Source organism: Bufo bufo, chromosome 3 (assembly GCF_905171765.1).
Source record: "Bufo bufo chromosome 3, aBufBuf1.1, whole genome shotgun sequence".
In the NCBI taxonomy this organism is placed as follows: domain Eukaryota; kingdom Metazoa; phylum Chordata; class Amphibia; order Anura; family Bufonidae; genus Bufo; species Bufo bufo.
The window spans coordinates 79,949,261-79,968,451 of NC_053391.1; positions in this window are offsets into that span (position 1 = coordinate 79,949,261).

The window sequence follows — 19,191 nt, forward strand, 5'->3', positions numbered from 1 at the left end:
AGGGTTGCCTTCTCTGATGAGTCACGATTTTTTTTCTTCATTGAACGGATGGACATTGGCGTGTCAGGTGAGAAACATCATAGAACAAACACCCTGCAACCATTGCTGGAAGAACACAAGCTGGTGGTGGCAGTGTTACGGTCTGGGGGATGTTTGGTGGCATTGTCTGGAACCACTCATCCATGTAGAAGGCACTCTCAACTGATTTGGGTTTGAGTACATCCTTTCAGATCGCCTACACCCATACATGCTAATTCTGTTCCTTGGGGTGGATAGAATCTTCGAGCAAGACTATGTGACATGTCACAGCCAGTAATGTCTGACATTGGTACTTGTAAGACCATCTTGCTACTTCCAAGTACTAATCTGACCTCCTAATTCCCCACACTTGAACCCAACTGAGCATCTCTGGGACCACCTCGATCATGTTTGCTCTATGGATTGACCCCCCATGCACCCTCTATCTGGTGTGGGATGCACTGCAGTCAGCATGGCTCCAGATACCTGTGACAACCCACCAGGACTTTATTCAGTCACTCCTAGTCCTTCTAGCTGCTGTCTGTGCTGCATATGGTGGTTACTCTGGATATTAGCTGGTGGTCATAATTAGTCATAAATTTGGCGCATACTCTAGCAGTCTGTGCGTTTACAGTGACATCTATGCCAACTCAGAGCTGATGTCGTTTTCAGTCTTCTTTTATGCCGGAAAATTGGAGTAAAAGAAGATAAGTATGCTGGGGCTGCCCCCTCCCTGCAGCAGCATAGAAATGCCACCTGTACCTACAAACATGATGTTTGGGACTTTTTCATGCCAGAAAACTGATGTAGGGGGGATGATAAATCCCCTGCATATAAATACAATTTTGATTGCTAGTGGTCTAACCCTTAAGACCCCCCATGATCAGTAGAACAGGGGTCTAGAGCCTTTGTTCCAGAGACATGTGAATGAAGTGGAGTTGTGGTCACTCACATGTCCTGCCACTCAATGTGGAATATCACATGGGCTGATTTGGGTGGCTGCCCAGGGCCTGGGGATCCTGGGGGGATCATGGACGCTCAAATTATCCATATGGTAATCAGCTGCTGGTTTACAAAAAAAGCCTGTAATAATTTAATGAAGGGACACATACCATCGGCTTTCATGGACCTGCTGCTTCACTTAGTTTTTAGCCTCTCATCAGTGAATCACCTTGGTCCTGCCCCTCCTTTTCTCAAAGTAGTATGACATGCTGTCTCCGGGGAGTAGTTGAAGCCCGAGGTGACAGGAAGCATGAACAACGTGAAGAAAGTTCCAGCACGTGAAGAAAGTTCCAGCAACTTTTGTTGCTTCATCTTTATTTACAGTAACAAATTACAGCATGTGGACCCCACCTTACACCACCGCACAATTGACACATTTCGAACTGTAGCATTCGTAGTCGTAACGACTACATTACGACTAATAACGCTACAATTCAAAACGCGTCAATTGTGCGGTGGTGTAAGGTAGGGTCCACATGCTGTAATTTGTTACCGAAAATAAAGATGAAGCAATGAAACGATTGACAAGTGCTGGAACTTTTTTTAAGTTGTTTATGTCCGGAGAACTTTCCTGGTTCGTTCCGTGCACGGAGGATGATGGATATATGGTGAGCTGGATTTTTGTTTGTGGACAGGAAGCATGACATGCAGGAGTGAGCAGCGGCATCAATGAGAAGAGATGTAGTGAGACTGTTTTTTAGAGGTAGAGAGGCCAGGGGGTTCATGAAGCTGCTACCTGTCTGTGTTCTTTACAGGCAGCAGCTTTAGAGAAATATTATTTTTATGCTTCATACTTCCTCATAATGGCCTAACAATCCTAGAAACCTTGTTTTCCCCCTCAGATCCTCTGCCACCTTCTCTAATCCTCTCACATAAACTTTTACAGATAGGGCCTCCATTCCACTTCCTCCCAGTCATTTTATTTCACATAATACACAATACCCCTGCTGCCTTCTTGCCCCCTACTATGTCAACAGAGCCCCTGATACTTTGTGTTCCTCTGTCCTGCCTTCAGTCCACCTAACAGAACCACCTGCTATTTTGTACCCTTTAGCTCTTGCACAGGGCTCCCTGCCACCATGCACACAGTTCATGCCATCCTGTCCCATAAAGCGGTGTCCTTTTATTGTGTTAAAAAAATGATTTTAGAGATAAGTAAATGAGCCTGTTAATGAGCCCAGCACCGCCTGCCTCCTCTGAATCTCCTCCTTGCTCACAGTTGGATCGCCGCAATCTCGCGATGCGCAGTTCCTTCCCGGATGATGATGCCAGCACAGGGAAGGAACACTATGCCGGCACTGCGCATGCGCGAGCTTGCGCATCGCGAGATTACGGCGATCTAACTGTGAGCAAGGAGGAGATTCGGAGGACGCAGGCGGTGCTGGGCTCCTTCACAGGGGAGCGTGGCTGGGCTCCAAGAAGGTTAGTACAGCCCCTTGGTCTCGTTACCAGGCTCATTTACATATCTATAAAATCCTTTTTTAAACACAATAAAAGGACACAGCGCTATGGGACAGGTATATTGCGGACATGCTAGCGGCGATCTAGCGATGACCGCATCACTATAGGCTAAAACGAGGTGACAGAATCCCTTTAAGACGCTGAAATTCCTTATCCTTCTCTACCCCTGACAGATCATGAACTTTTACCTTCCTTACTTCCAGGCTCATCTTCATGCAGAGGCTCTAGGAGCCGAAGAGAACAGGTGAAAGAGAAAGTCTGAGTTTGGTCTGGGTTTGAAATTACTCTTCAACTTTGAAATTGCACCAGAAAGAAGAAAGAGTCATGGAATTATGCAAATCACAGCATCAATAGATATGTTAATGATATGAAAATTATAAAAAATGGAAGGTCCATAGCTAACGGTGGATATGCCGCAGTTATGAAGAGGCGCAGGCAATATTCAATATTGACTATGAGGGCCACACGCACTTACAAATTTTGTCATGCATGCCATCAATAAGATATTATAATGTTACAGGTAGTGGGTATGGACCCATTGTACCAACCAACCGGTTTGGCTTAGGGCTAATTCTAAGGATGTTATCATGGCAGTCCTCCAGTAATCACCCTTTAACTGCTATACAGGGATCCGGACTTCACTGTGGAGGAGCCACTAGAATGTTACTTCTTAAGATAATCCAGATGTGGTTGGCGGCTGACACACAGGGTCAGAGACACCGATGTGAAGCTCAAAAGTATCAGACAATATGCAAAGTCTAGGCGTGTAGAGCTCTGATAGAATGATAAACCAAGGTTTCTCAATGCAAGGATTCTGTCCCTATCTGTTTGCGGAAACTGACACTTTGACAAATAGGAGGCATCGAACTATCATCCCCTACGACTTGTTCCAATTTTTAATCTTCATGTGACTTTTATGTCCCAAATAGCATGTGATGGTGTATTACTGCTATGCTTCATTGTTTTAGTCAAGATGAGATGGGCATTACAGGTGAGCCACTCTGGGGACAGTGGGAAGTGTACTCTATTGTATGCTGCACTGTGAAGTATATGTGTGTATTGCACTTTATTATAGATGCATTGTATGGCTACATTGGTGGCATTATATTGGTTTATTGCCTTGTTTACAAGACACTGCCTGACCTGAGTCATGAAGTCAGCATGAGTGCAACACCACTGGAATCCTTGCAGTAGCTGCATGTCCTCCAAGGTTTATGCAGCACGCCAGACCTGCAGGGTATAGCGAAGCGAGGTCACGGTTATGGGCAATCGAGGGTTGCTCACTGTATTGGAGAACCCTGGGCAGGCATGCGGCAGTGAAGGGGAGGTAGACACAGTTCCTCTGGGGCACACTCGGTATGTAGGGACCAGGCCTGATGGTGGATGAGGTGCCCTGGATGTTACAGGTATTTTGAGTGCCTGGGGCAAGGTCCCTTTTGGATTCGTGACGCCAGTGCCTGTAACGGTGGCACACCGATTTATAGTTGGAATAAGTGAGGTACACAGGTGGTATAGTGAACCAAACGTTGCTTTACTTAACAGTCCAACTTTGTACATGCAGATGGTAAGACAGTCCTTTAGATCACAAGCTTCACAAGCAGGCTTTATTCCACAAGATGGCAGGTATTGATTATGCAAGATACTCAGAGGGTAAATCCACAACACACTCAGAATCAGGTTGTACCTTTCCTCAGAAATAGCGTACACTGTTCTTTTAGAACTCCTGTCTGGTTTCAATCCCAAGGCCCGGATGCCTAAATGGTGGCTTAAATCCTTGGTATATATATATCTTCCTCTCGTATTAAATCCTTGCTTTGCTTCCTATATAGCATCTGCCCATCAGTGTTACTTATCTTTGCCTGTAATATACTTGCTTTACTGATGACGGGCTGTGGTTTCTCCCAGGAGGTGCTGTCCTGCAACTGGGGTGTCTTCAGAGCTAACTAAGGCTCTCTTGATACGCAGGTAGGCTAGGATCCCTCTACTAGCCTCCTGGTAACAACTAGTAGCCTGGGCTGTCTAGCTGCATGTCAGGAGGAGGCCCTCAGCTTGTCTCTGGCTGGTGCCTGCTTACTTCTGTCTCTGCAGACTCCTGACTCTGAACTAACTCTCCCTGTCTGGGCCTGGATATTTATACTAGGGGCTCCCTATCTCCCTCTAGTGTCTGGGATGTCTAACTACACCCAACTAGGCCTGCTTACACATTTACACAGGGGAAATGCATATAAAAACACATTAGAAAATACATAAAATGCACAATTAAATATAACATTTCTGTCCCTTGTGAGTAGGAGTAACGCGCACACCAATTGACCCTTGTGTAGTGCCCACGCCTATCTAGTGGGACACTACACTTACAGAGAGCAAGCTGCAGAAGAGTTCAGGCTAAGTTGGAAGGTCCAAAGCCCAATGCATCCTGAAAGCAGCCTAGGCCTGAAATTAAGACTATCCGGCTATTCTGACCACTCTAAAGGGCCGGTGAGTGGTGTACCAGACTGTGAGTCGTCAGTGGTAGAGATAAAACACTCTAAAAAGACTGCGAAGATCGGTACTGCATCAAGTGGAATCAAAGCCATGGTGAACACATCAGTTCCTTCCATCTTCATTGCTGCCACCCTGAGGAGATGGCTATCAGTGTGCTAATACCCAGGGAAGTCAGAGCAAAAGTGTTTCTTCTTAAAGGAATTGTGTTAAAGTGGTTGTCCAGCTTTTATGAAAGTGATGGCCTAACCTCAGGATAGGCCATCACTAGCGAATAGCTAGGGGTACGACACCTCAGCTGTTCAGGTGTAGTCCCATTGCCAAAACACAGCGGCAGAACTACACAGCAACGTCAACCTTGTAGTAGAGGGAACTCATCATTGCAGTAATCACTTAGTAAAAGTTAGACAACCCCTTTAAATGTGCCTGCTGCCAATGTTAAAGACTGTGCCCTAACTGAGAAACTCAAAAACTGCCATTCATGTTGTCTCTTGTAGACTGTACTTGTTGCTTGTCCTAAGACTGTTGTAACCAGTAAGCTTGCCCCAAGTGAGACCAGTTGCACCCACTCAGGGCCAAATAGATTATTTCCTTAAGTTTTGCAGGTCCCAATGTATTTAGACTTTCCAGCAGGAATAACAAAGGAATTTTCTTCCTTTTGCTATAAGTCTCCCTACCTAGCCGATTTTACCTACCAACACTATTGCTGCAACAATCATACAAATCCTCTCAGCTATCAAGGAATGTAAATGTAGACTTCAAATGCCCCTGCAACGGGTGATTTATTTAAAGAACCCCTTCAGTGATATATTTTTGTATCATGAGTTTGGGCCTTTAAATATATATTTTTTTACTATTGCATAAAATAACCTACTTAGTAGTCTTCATACATACAGTGCATACTCCGGCAGCAATGACTTACATGTTAATATGTTTGTGTTTTTCTATCACTGAATGTGACCTTGCTCCCTCAATAGATGCAAATGATATGCAATTTACAAACACTGATTTGCTCTTCTCGCCAATAGTAAACTGTCATTCTTGCTTCCAAATTGGCTGTTTTCTGACAAAATTCACTATGATTACCTGGCAGAAAGGTATTGTATTCTTTCAATCTGGATGCACAGCTGAATGGAGAAAAAACTTGGGCACTTTAAAATGATGTCATAGATGTAAGTGGTTGGAAATCTGAAGTGAATGAAAGGGAGAAGGATTCAGCGATGACTGCCTGCATGCCATTAAGGTTGTAAGGAGGTAGGTGGTTGTTTCAGATATTGCTTTTCTGAATCTGGGAAATAGGTGCATCTTGTTGTTCATGTCACAGAATTTGATATTTATTGGCTGTGGACAAAATGTAGTTGAAAACAGTTTCATGGATTGAATATAAATGTTGCATTGTCAAGGGATTTGGTTTGAAGAGAAAGAAACTCTTTCTCATTACGGAGAGCGCCTAGTATGTGTAGTATTTGGGCGGAGTAGGTGTAAGATGTGCTAACTTTCAAATATTTGTTCCAAGAAACCCAGAGAAACTTTGACTGGCTTAAAACGATACTCCTCATGCATACTTGGCACCTTCCATAAGAATAAATAGTGCCCCAACCGAGGCCTCTCAGGCAACCAAGCAAGTTTTATTTGCTCAGTATAAAAAAAAAAGTGCCCTCATGTTACAGGTGGGTTCTTTTTGACAGAAGATGGGGTAACACAAGTAGGCAGGGACAACAGAAGTAGGCAGGACCTGCAATACTACTGTGCAGCACAAAATACCGCTCCAGCAGAAGCAAATACAACAGTACAGCACAAAATACTTCCTCCCGCTGCTATATTCAACTATATCAGTGTCCTGAGGATGGTGATACATTTGAGCTCAGGTGGACAGCTTTGGCCTCTGGCCAGTTGCATAAATACTGTACCTGATGATCTTAGCATTAATGAATGCTTAGAGGATAAGATTGTTACAGTGGATATAAAAAGTCTACACACCCCTGTTAAAATCTCAGGTTTCTGTGATGTAAAAAAAATGAGACAAAGATAAATCATTTCAGAACTTTTTCCACCTTTAATGTGACCTATAAACTGTACAACTCAATCGAAAAACAAACTGAAATCTTTTAGGTGGAGGGAAGAAAAGAAAAGAAACTAAAATAATGTGGTTGCATAAGTGTGCACACCCTCTTATAACTGGGGATGTAGCTATGTTCAGAATTAAGCAATCACATTCAAAATTATGTTAAATAGGAGTCAGCATACACCTGCCATCATCATTTAAAGTGCCCCTGATTAACATCAAATTAAGTTCAGCTGCTTTAGTTGATCTTTCCTGAAACTTTCTTACTCACATCCCACAGCAAAAGCCATGGTCCACAGAGAGCTTCCAAAGCATCAGAGGGATCTCATTGTTAGGCCTCATGCACATGACCATTGTGTGCATCCGTGTCCGTTGTTCCGTTTTCCATGATTTTCTGCGAACCCATTGACTTTCAATGGGTCCGTTGAAAACTCGGAAAACGCACTGTTGTTCATCCGTGTCCGTGATCCGTGTTTCCTGTCCGTCCAAAAAATATGACCTGTCCTATTTTTTTGACGGACAACAGTTCGCGGACCCATTCAAGTCAATGGCTCCGTGAAAAAACACGGATGCACACAAGATTGTCATCCGCGTCCGTGATCCGTGTCCATAGGCTAGTTTCGCACAGACGGATCCGCAGATCCGTCTGCAGAGAGCTTTTTCAGATATGAGTTTTCACATTGTGAAAACTCAGATCCGACAGTATATTCTAACACAGAGGCGTTCCCATGGTGATGGGGATGCTTCAAGTTTGAATATACTAAGAACTGTGTACAAAACTGCCCCCTGCTGCCTGGCAGCACCCGATCTCTTACAGGGGGCTGTGATCCGCACAATTAACCCCTCAGGTGCCGCACCTTAGGGGTTAATTGTGCGTATCATAGCCCCCTGTAAGAGATCGGGTGCTGCCAGGCAGCAGGAGGCAGACCCCCCTCCCTCCCTCCCCTGTATTAAATTCATTGGTGGCCAGTGCGGACCCCCCTCCCTCCCTCCCTTGTATTTAATTCATTGGTGGCCAGTGCGGCCCCCCCTCCCTCCCCTGTATTTAATTCATTGGTGGCCAGTGCGGCCCCCCCTCCCCTGTATTTAATTCATTGGTGGCCAGTGCAGCCCCCATCCCTCCCTCCCCTGTATTTAATTCATTGGTGGCCAGTGCGGCCCCCCTCCCCTGTATTTAATTCATTGGTGGCCAGTGGGGCCCCCCTCCCTCCCTCCCCCCCCTGTATTTAATTCATTCGTGGCCAGTGCGGCCCCCCCTCCCTCCCTCCCCTGTATTTAATTCATTGGTGGCCAGTGCGGCCTCCCCTCCCTAATTAAAATCCCCCCCCATCATTGGTGGCAGCGGAGAGTTTAATCGCTGGGGCTCCGATCGGTTACCATGGAAACCAGGACGCTACTGCAGTCTTGGCTGCTATGGTTACTTAGCAATTTTAGAAGCATTATACTTACCTGCGCTGTCTGTGACCGGCTAGGCGCTCCTCCTACTGGTAAGTGGCAGGTCTGTGCGGCGCATTGCTTATAGCACAGACCTGTCACTTACCAGTAGGAGGAGCACCCGGCCGGTCACAGACAGCGCAGGTAAGTATAATGCTTCTAAAATTGCTAGGTAACCATGGCAGCCAAGACTGCAGTAGCGTCCTGGTTTCCATGGTAACCGATCGGAGCCCCAGCGATTAAACTGGGACTCCGATCGGAACTCTCCGCTGCCACCAATGATGGGGGGGTGATTTTAATTAGGGGGGAGGGGAGGCCGCACTGGCCACCAATGAATTAAATACAGGGGAGGGAGGGGGGGCCGCACTGGCCACCAATGAATTAAATACAGGGAAGGGAGGGAGGGGGGCCGCACTGGCCACCAATGAATTTTATACAGGGGAGGGAGGGAGGGGGGGCCGCACTGGCCACCAATGAATTTAAAACTGGGGAGGGAGGGGGGTCAGCTGAAACTGGGGCCTTAGTTAAGATAGAGGGAATTATGAACCGTTCCAAATACCAGTCAATATTGGCAAAAAAACTTCAGGCTTCTGCTAGAAAGCTGAACATGAAGAGGAACTTCATCTTTCAGTATGACAACGACCCAAAGCATACATCCGAATACAACAAAGGAATGGCTTCACCAGAAGAAGATTAAAGTTTTGGAATGGCCCAGCCAGAGCCCAGAACTGAATCCAATTGAAAATCTGTAGGGGTGATATGAAGAGGGCTGTGCACAGGAGATGCCCTCGCAATCTGACAGATTTGGAGTGTTTTTGCAAAGAGTGGGAAAATCTTGCCAAGTCAAAATGTGACATGCTGATAGACTCATACCCAAAAATACTGAGTGCTGTAATAAAATCAAAAGGTGCTTCAACAAAGTATTAGTTAAAGGGTGTGCACACTTATGCAACCATATAATTATTTTGTTATATTTTTTCTTCCCTCCACCTTAAAGATTTCAGTTTGTTTTTAAATTAAGTTGTACAGTTTATAGGTCACATTAAAGGTGGAAAAAGTTCTGAAATGATTTATCTTTGTCTCATTTTTTTACATCACAGAAACCTGGGGTGTGTAGACTTTTTATATCCACTGTATGTACCCAGCCAGTGGCCATGAGGAGGGCTCTCATGGCCTACTGGGCATCAGCCAACTTGGAAATTTTCTTGTAGAGTCTATGGCTAATCCATTCCTAAGCTTGCATGTCTCTTTTCAAGAGAAGCATTATGTGGGGATGCAAGGACAGCAATCGATAAAAAAAAATCCTATAAAATACCAAGCCAGAAGTCCAGTACCAGGAAGGCATAACAAAGTCCAAAAATGTCAGACAGAAGAACAAAGTCACAACAAAACAGAGGTCAGGGAATCCAAAGTCAAAACATGTCAATCAGAGATTAATCCGGCACAGAAGACCAACCACAGGCAACTCTACCCAGCAGCTTGCTTGTTTAAATACCCCTCCATTGACAAGCATGGGACATCAGCCTGAATGCCAACTGGCCCAACATCCCACCTGACTCAGATATATCTATGGCATGCCCAAGCCTGCATGAGGTGGCCTTCTTGGGGAAATTGGCCAATTAATACACCAGAGCTATTTTTCATTCAATCAGTACACTCCTCATCCTGAGATGGTATTGAGCATGAAAACAGGTGTACTGCTAGAGTAAGACGTTGTTGTCATCATACCTTACATCTTATGCACTACACTTCGCATCATGTACACCTGCATACATTGAGGGTTAGTCATGAGGTCACACCAGAAAAGAAAGCGAGCTTAGGATTTATATAGTACTAGACATTAAGCCCGTTACAATAACAGTAGTGCATAAACATTAGTAGGAACAGTCTATATTAAATAGCAAGGTAAGGGTACTTTCACACTAGTGGCAGGACGGATCCCCCTGTCGGATCGGTCCTGCCGCTATTTCACCGTGCCGCCGGACTGCCGCTCCGTCCCCATTGACTATAATGGGGACATGCAGTACTTTTAGTCCGGCAGCCTCTCGTTGTGCACTGCCGTGCTGCGTCGGAGCTCTGCCCCCGTTCCTATTATAGTCAATGGGGACGGAGCGGCAGTCCGGCGGCACAGCAAAATAGCGACAGGACGGATCCAACAGGGTGAACAGCCTGTCGGATCCATCCTGCCGCTTGTGTGAAAGTAGCCTGATTTGACCACATTGTATTTCTTGTTTTATTTTATTTTTTGTCAAAAATATTTTGGCAAGAAGTCAAAAGTTAAATAATAATAAAATAAAAATAGAAACGTACAGTCAGGTCCATAAATATTGGGACATCGACACAATTCTAACATTTTTGGCTCTATACACCACCACAATGGATTTGAAGTAAAACGAACAAGATGTGCTTTAACTGCAGACTGTCAGCTTTAATTTGAGGGTATGTACATCCAAATCAGGTGAACGGTGTAGGAATTACAACAGTTTGCATATGTGCCTCCCACTTGTTAAGGGACCAAAAGTAATGGGACAATTGGCTTCTCAGCTGTTCCATGGCCATGTGTGTGTTATTCCCTCATTATCCCAATTACAATGAGCAGATAAAAGGTCCAGAGTTCATTTCAAGTGTGCTATTTGCATTTGGAATCTGTTGCTGTCAACTCTCAAGATGAGATCCAAAGAGCTGTCACTATCAGTGAAGCAAGCCATCATTAGGCTGAAAAAACAAAACAAACCCATCAGAGAGATAGCAAAAACATTAGGCATTGCCAAAACAACTGTTTGGAACATTCTTAAAAAGAAGGAACGCACTGGTGAGCTCAGCAACACCAAAAGAGCCGGAAGACCACGGAAAACAACTGTGGTGGATGACCAAATAATTCTTTCCCTGGTGAAGAAAATACCCTTCACAACAGTTGGCCAGATCAAGAACACTCTCCAGGAGGTAGGTGTATGTGTGTTAAAGTCAACACTCAAGAGAAGACTTCACTAGAGTGAATACAGAGGGTTCACCACAAGATGTAAACCATTGGTGAGCCTAAAAAGCAGGAAGGCCAGATTAGAGTTTGCCAAACGACATCTAAAAAAGCCTTCACAGTTCTAGAACAACATCCTATAGACAGATGAGACCAAGATCAACTTGTACTAGAGTGATGGAAGAGAAGAGTATGGAGAAGGAAAATAACTGCTCATGATCCTAAGCATACCACCTCATCAGTGAAGCATGGTGGTGGTAGTGTCATGGCGTGGGCTTGTCTGTCTGCCAATGGAACTGGTTCTCTTGTATTTATTGATGAGACTGCTGACAAAAGCAGCAGGATGAATTCTGAAGTGTTTCGGGCAATATTATCTGCTCATATTCAGCCAAATGCTTCAGAACTCATTGTACGGTGCTTCACAGTGCAGATGGACAATGACCCAAAGCATACTGCAAAAGCAACCAAAGAGTTTTTTAAGGGAAAAAAGTGGAATGTTATGCAATGGCCAAGTCAATCACCTGACCTGAATCCGATTGAGCATGTATTTCATTTGCTGAAGACAAAACTGAAGGGAAAATGCCTCAAGAACAAGCAGGAACTGAAGGCAGTTGCAGTAGAGGCCTGGCAGAGCATCACCAGGGATGAAACCCAGCGTCTGGTGATGTCTATGCGTTCCAGACTTCAGGCTGTAATTGACTGCAAAGGATTTGCAACCAAGTATTAAAAAGTTAAAGTTTGATTTATGATTATTATTCTGTCCCATTACTTTTGGTACCTTAACAAGTGGGAGGCACATATGTAAACTGTTGTAATTCCTACACCGTTCATCTGATTTTAAATGTAAATACCCTCAAATTAAAACTGACAGTCTGCAGTTAAAGCACATCTTGTTTGTTTCATTTCAAATCCATTGTGGTGGTGTATAGGGCCAAAAAATTTTGAATTGTGTCAATGTCCCAATATTTATGGACCTGACTGTATATATCACAATACAGTAAGTATAATTATTATAGCCTTAGTGTAAAACTTTGTAACAATCTGGAACGTACCATATCAGAAGCAGATATTCAGAAAAAAATGTTGTTTTTTTACCTCTTGAAATTTTTCTATAAAAATATAGGAAAAATATTCTGTCTGAATCTGGCAACAGGTGCTGGCACTGACTGGTGGCTGAGACTTCTTGAACTGACTGGAGGCTGTGGCTAAGACTGCTGGCACTGACTGATGGCTGAGATTGGTGGCTGTGGCTGGGGGCCGAGACTGGTGACTGTGGCTGACACTGCTGGCACTGACTGGTTGTTAAGACTGGTGGCACTGACTGTGGCTGAGACTGCTGACTGCGGCTGGTGACTGAGATTGCTGGAAATGACTGCTGGCTGTGGCTGAGACTGCTGGCTGAGGCTGAGACTGTTGGCACTGACTGGTGGCTGTAGCTGAGACTGCTGACACTGACTAGTGGCTGAAACTGGTGTCTGTGGCTGGTGGCACTGACTGATGGTTGAGATGGCTGGCACTGACTGGTGGCTGACACTGCTGGCACTGTGACTGCTGGTAGCAAGTGGTAAGTCAGACTTCTGACAGGGGCTACTCTCTATATGTCTGATAGTGCTGTGAATGCCAAACAGAAATGGCGGCTGGTAGGTCAGACTGCTGACAGGGGCTCCTCTCTATATAGCTGATAGTGCTTGTGACTGACTGAAATGGCGGCGCTCTTACTCTCTATATAGCTTATAGTGATGTGACTGACTGAAATGGCGGTGCTTCGACATGCTTGCCGGCAGCGTGCTTGTGTGGGTGGTGGGTGGTGCGGGGTGCGGGGGAAGGGGGGGCGTGTGTAGCGCTGTTTGATCATTTATTGGCGCTAGGGCTGCAGCAAACAATTATTTTAGTAATCGAGTATTCTACCGATTCTTTTTATGATTAATCGAGTAATCTAATAAGAAAAAATTTATTACTAGAATGTTTTCCTTTATAAAAACTCATCAGACCCCATGCCATCAGTCCGCAACACCCGTCGTTCCCCCCTGTGCGATCAGTCCAAGTGCATCAGTTCCCCCCAGTGTCATCAGCTCTGTTCCCCCCAGTGTCATCAGCTCCTCTATCCCCGGTGCCATCAGCTTCATTCCCCCAGTGCCTTCATCTCTCCCCCACCCCATTGCCTTTAGCTCCACTCACCCAGCCCCTCCATGCCATCCATTGCCATGTCTCCCACTCCCCCAGTGCCTCCATGCCATCCATTGCCATGTGATGTCCCCCACTGCCATCAGATCAGCCCCTCCATGCCATGTTCCCTTCTCCCCCAGGGCCAGCTGCACCTTCATGCCATTCATTGCCATGTCCCCCTCCCCCAGTGTCTCCATGCCATCCATTGCCATGTCCCCCTCACCCAGTGCCTCCATGCCATCCATTGCCATGTCCCCCTACCCAGTGTCTCCATGCCATCCATTGCCATGTCCCCCTCCCCCAGTGTCTCCATGCCATCCATTGCCATGTCCCCCTCCCCCAGTGCCTCCATGCCATCCATTGCCATGTCCCCCTACCCAGTGTCTCCATGCCATCCATTGCCATGTCCCCCTCCCCCAGTGTCTCCATGCCATCCATTTCCATGTCCCCCTCCCCCAGTGCCTCCATGCCATCCATTGCCATGTCCCCCTCACCCAGTGCCTCCATGCCATTCCCATGCCATTCCCCCTCCCCCAGTGCCTCCATACCACTCCCATGCCGTGCGCTCCAGGGTACAGGAGTGATGCTTCTGTTTACTGGAGCGCAGGACATCACAGTGTTCCAGGGATGCTGTGCTCTGGAGGGTACAGGCAGTGAAAGGGTGGCCAGTAAGATAACCTGCACTTTAGTCCAGCAGCAGGCAATAGCCACCCTCCCCCCTACAGGGAGCTCCTCTTGCCTGCTATCTGTATATAGGAGCTCACAGCATCTCTGTACACACTGATGTCAGGCACACCAGCACTGAAAGGGTATCCAGCCGTAAGATAAGGCTACTTTCACACTTGCGTTTTGGCTTTCCATTTGTGAGATCCGTTTTAGGGCTCCAAAACGGATCAGTTTTGCCCTAATGCATTCTGAATGGAAAAGGATCCGCTCAGAATGCATCAGTTTGCCTCCGTTCAGTCTCCATTCCGCTCGGGAGGCCGACACCAAAACGGTGCTTGCTTGACGAAACTGAGCCAAACGGATCCGTCCTGGCACACAATATGAGACGGATCCGTTTTCTGACACAATCTGGCACAATAGAAAATGGATCCGTCTCCCATTGACTTTCAATGGAGTTCATGATGGATACGTCTTGGCTATGTTACAGATAATACAAACGGATTTGTTCATGACGGATGCATGCGGTTGTATTATTGTAACGGATCTGTTTTTGCAGATCCATGACGGATCCCCCCAAAACGCGAGTGTGAAAGTAGCCTAACCTGCACTTCACCCAGCGGCAGACAATACCCGCCCTCCCCATCCTGCTCCCCCCTACAGGGAGATCCTCTTGCCTGCTATCTGTGAATGGGAGCGCACAGCATCTCTGTACACACTGATGCCATGCGCTCCCATTCACAGATAGCAGGCAAGAGGATCTCCCTGTAGGGGGGAGGAGGATGGGGAGGGCGGGTATTGTCTGCCGCTGGATGAAGTGCAGGTTATCTTACTGCTGGTGTCCTGGAGCGCATGGCATCAGTGTGTATAGAGATGCTGTGCGCTCCCATTCACAGATAGCAGGCAAAAGGAGCGCGCGCTGGTGTGGGCGGTGTGTGCTGATAGGTCCCCGCGCCACTCATGCACAGTGTAAAATTCAGCACAGACACAGCGCAGGCACAGAGCGATTTTATTATATAGGATAGTGACATTCCAACAATAAAAAGGAAACTCAATTTATCACAGCTATAATATATTGGCACTAAGATTTGGCATGTGAGCTAGTAAATTCTTAAAGATTGGCAAATGTGCAGTTATACAATTCATCATTCATGAAAGAAGGTGGGTAAGTTCCAATAAGGGATTTACAGATTAGATCTTGTAAGCGTCAGTTACTGTTCTGTACCAGCACATTTATATAACAATATCAAGCTGATCCAGGGTACATATTCATTGAAATAAAGCACAAATTGAGAGTGCTGCAGATTTTAGACTGCTATATATGAGGGGTTTTTTTTAGTTACTGTATTGTCCCCTTTCAGATTTTTTATTCTAACTGAAAGTGCAATGATACAGTATAAACCAATATATAGAACATTTTTGGAATGTGTTCTAAAACCTCTGTAATGCTAAGGCTACTTTCACACTAGCGTTGTTTTAATCCGGCGTTCAATTCCGACACAGGAACTGCCCGCCGGATCCGGAAAAACGGGTGAAAACTGATTACATTTGAATCCTGATCAGGATTTTGATCACAATGAAAAACTGCATTGGAAAAAACGGATCCGCCATTTATGGACTTTAACTTTTTTTTCACATTTTTCGGGTTTAACATGCAAAAGCCGGATCCGTTTTGACTGAACACACAGTGCCAGATCCGGCGTTAATGCAAGTCAATGGGAAAAAGGCCTGATCCGGCGTTCAGTCAAAGTGTTCAGGCTTTTTGGCCGGAGGTAAAAATACTGCATGCTACGTTTTTCTGAAAAGCCTGATCAGTCAAAAAGACTGAACTGAAGACATCCTGATGCATCCTGAAGGACTGACTCTCCATTCAGAATGCATGGGGATAAAACTGATCAGTTCTTTTCCGGATTTGAGCCCCTAGGACGGAACTCAGCGCCGGAAAAGAAAAACGCTAGTGTGAAAGTACCCTAATAAGAAGGACTGACAAAGACGATCTGACAGCACTATACAGTATATGTATAATACCATTAGAAGGTTGTTTTATGAATCACATAGTTCACAAAACTAACAAACAGGAAAAAGCTCATTAAAGGGTTTAATGGGGATATGCTGTTTTAGGATCCTAAGTAGTGATGAGCAAGCATGCTCGGCCAAACCGCTGTTCGGCTCAAGCATCTCAATGCTCGGCAAATCCGAGTGCTTGGCCGAATAATTTGGGTGCTTGAATACAATTTAATACAATGGAAGTCAATGGGAGAACCCCAGCCACCCCCTGCTCTGAAGAGAAGAGGGTGTCTGGTTCATAAATAAAGGTTAGAAATTGATGGAACACCCATCAAAATGGTTTGGCAACAGCATTAAGAGGATAGCTGGATGCATCTTAGACTCCTATTATCTACAAGATACAAGCACACAAAGACTATATGCCAAAAGCCAGGTATGTACAAACCATCCATCTATCCATGAGACAGATAACAGCCAGCATACCTTACAATGGCAGCCTTTTGCACTATGATATATTCCAAACCAGCTCTCATCTGACAGAGAACCAGTAAACCTCAAAGTTATTTTGCATCTGTTGGATGGCTTGGGTGGACCTGCACACCTAGATCAATATCATTAGGGCGACAAAAGGTTTTCCGATTGTCCTAACATAATATTCAATAACCTTTCTATACAGTTTTGTCATGTAAAAACTCATTTGCATAAACATGGGCATATGGGAAAGACATGCAAATGAGCAGAATCTCTCATCAACAGCGCCCTCTATTAGTTGCATAGCGTTATAACAAGACTATTCACTCACAACAGTGAATAGTCTTGTCATAACACTATGCAACTAATAGAGGGCGCTGTTCACGAGTCATGAATCATGACTCATGAACAGCGCCCTCTATTAGTTGCATAGTGTTATGACAAGACAATTCGCTGAGATCATATTCGCTATATTGCTCTATATTCATTTTTTAGAATATTCATAATATTCTAATAAACTAATATATAGCAATATAGCGAATATTCTGTAAGAATTATGTAGTAAGTAAGTGATAATATCTGACACTGGAAAAGCTGGGTAATAACTCAGTGTAGATCGCGAGTTATTACCCAGCTTATCCAGTGTCAGATTTTATCACTGAGTTATTACCCAGCTTTCCCAGTGTCAGATACCACCTAGTGTAGATCGCAAATATTCTAATTGTGAATTTTAATTGCAAATTTTCCATGCAAAAGGCTACACTAATAAGCTTGTCATAAGACTCAGTCTGATATTCTTGTCAGAAGACTATGAAACCAATAGATGGCGCTATTAAGTTATGAACAGCGCCCTCTATTAGTTTCATAGTCTTCTGACAAAAATATTAGACTTGTCATAAGACTGTGAAACCAATAGCGGGCGCTGTTCATAACTCAATAGCGCCATTTATTAGTTTTCATAGTCTTATGACAGATGAAAACAAGGCAGATTCTGCTTATTTGCATGTCTTTCCCATATGTCCATGTTTATGAAAATTTTTACATGACAAAACTGTATAGAAAGGTTATTGAATATTATGTTAGGACAATCAGAAAACTTTGTCGCCCTAATGATATTCATCTAGGTGTGCAGGTCCACCTAAGCCATCCAACAGATGTAAAATAACTTTCAAGTTTACTGGTTCTCTGTCAGATGAGAGCTGGTTTGGAATATCTCACGGTGCACAAGGCTGCCATTGTAAGATATGCTGACTAAGCCTGTCACCTGTCTCATGGATAGATTGATGGCTTGCACATACCTGGCTTTTGGCATATAGCCTTTGTGTGGTTGTCTATTGTATGTCGTACATAATAGGAGTCCAAGATGCATCCAGCTATCTATCCTCTTAATGCTGTTTCCAAACCATTTTGATGGGGTCTCCATCAATTTCTAACCTTTTTTTATGAACCAGACACCCTCTTCTCTTCTGAGCAGGGGGTGCCTGGTTGTCTTCCATTGACTTCCATTATACTCGGATGCTCGGCCGAGCACACGAATATAGCAATGTATTCAGGCCAAACACCGGAATACTTTGGTGCTCGCTCATCACTAATCCTAAGCTTTGCACCAGACTGGACAGAAGTAAGAAAGAGTGTCTCATTCTGGAGGACCTAACCTTCATATCACATACAACATACTGATCTGAATAGACACTATATACTGATTAAAGGGATTTTGTGGGATTAGAATATTGATCGGCTATTTGAAGAGGACGCAGTGTGCAGCTGAGCGCTGCATCCTCCCCACTGCACACCAAGCACAGAGCTGTACATTGCATAATCACTATGCTTGGCTTAGCTGACTAGGTGTAACGGGGTTCCTGAAGGTGCACTCGGTCCCCCATTAGCCACAGACCTGCTGCTTAGCTTCGGGAACGAGGATCTGTGTTTTACCTCGTTCCCAGGGCGGCTTTACTAGCTGGGTGGCTCCCTGCTCCTAAGTCTGCCTTGAGCGCCGAGCTGATCACTCGGTGCTCGACTGGTTGGTCTGTCGGTCATGTGACGCTGGCCACGTCACATGACCCTCACTCCCCACTATAAATACAGGCAGCCTGCTGGCCACAGGTTGCCTCTTAATTTAGATTCCACCTGTGATTTGGTCTTTCCTGGCGTACTTACCTCCTGCTGAATTCCTGACGATCCTCTGCCTGCTCCTCGTGTACTTTGCTGCTCTCCTGGTATTCTGACCCCGGCCTCCTCCTGACGGTCCTCTGCTGACTCTTTTGGTACTTCACGTCTCTCCTGGTATTTATGACCCTGGCTTTTCCTGACAATTCTTTGCTTGCTCCATTTGTACTTTGTAACTTTCCTGGTATTGACTCGGTCCGTTCACGTCCTGTTGTTTGTCTGTCTGTCATCCCTGCACTTATTCCAAGCCCTCAAAATGGATGTGGGACTAGAAGAACGCCCA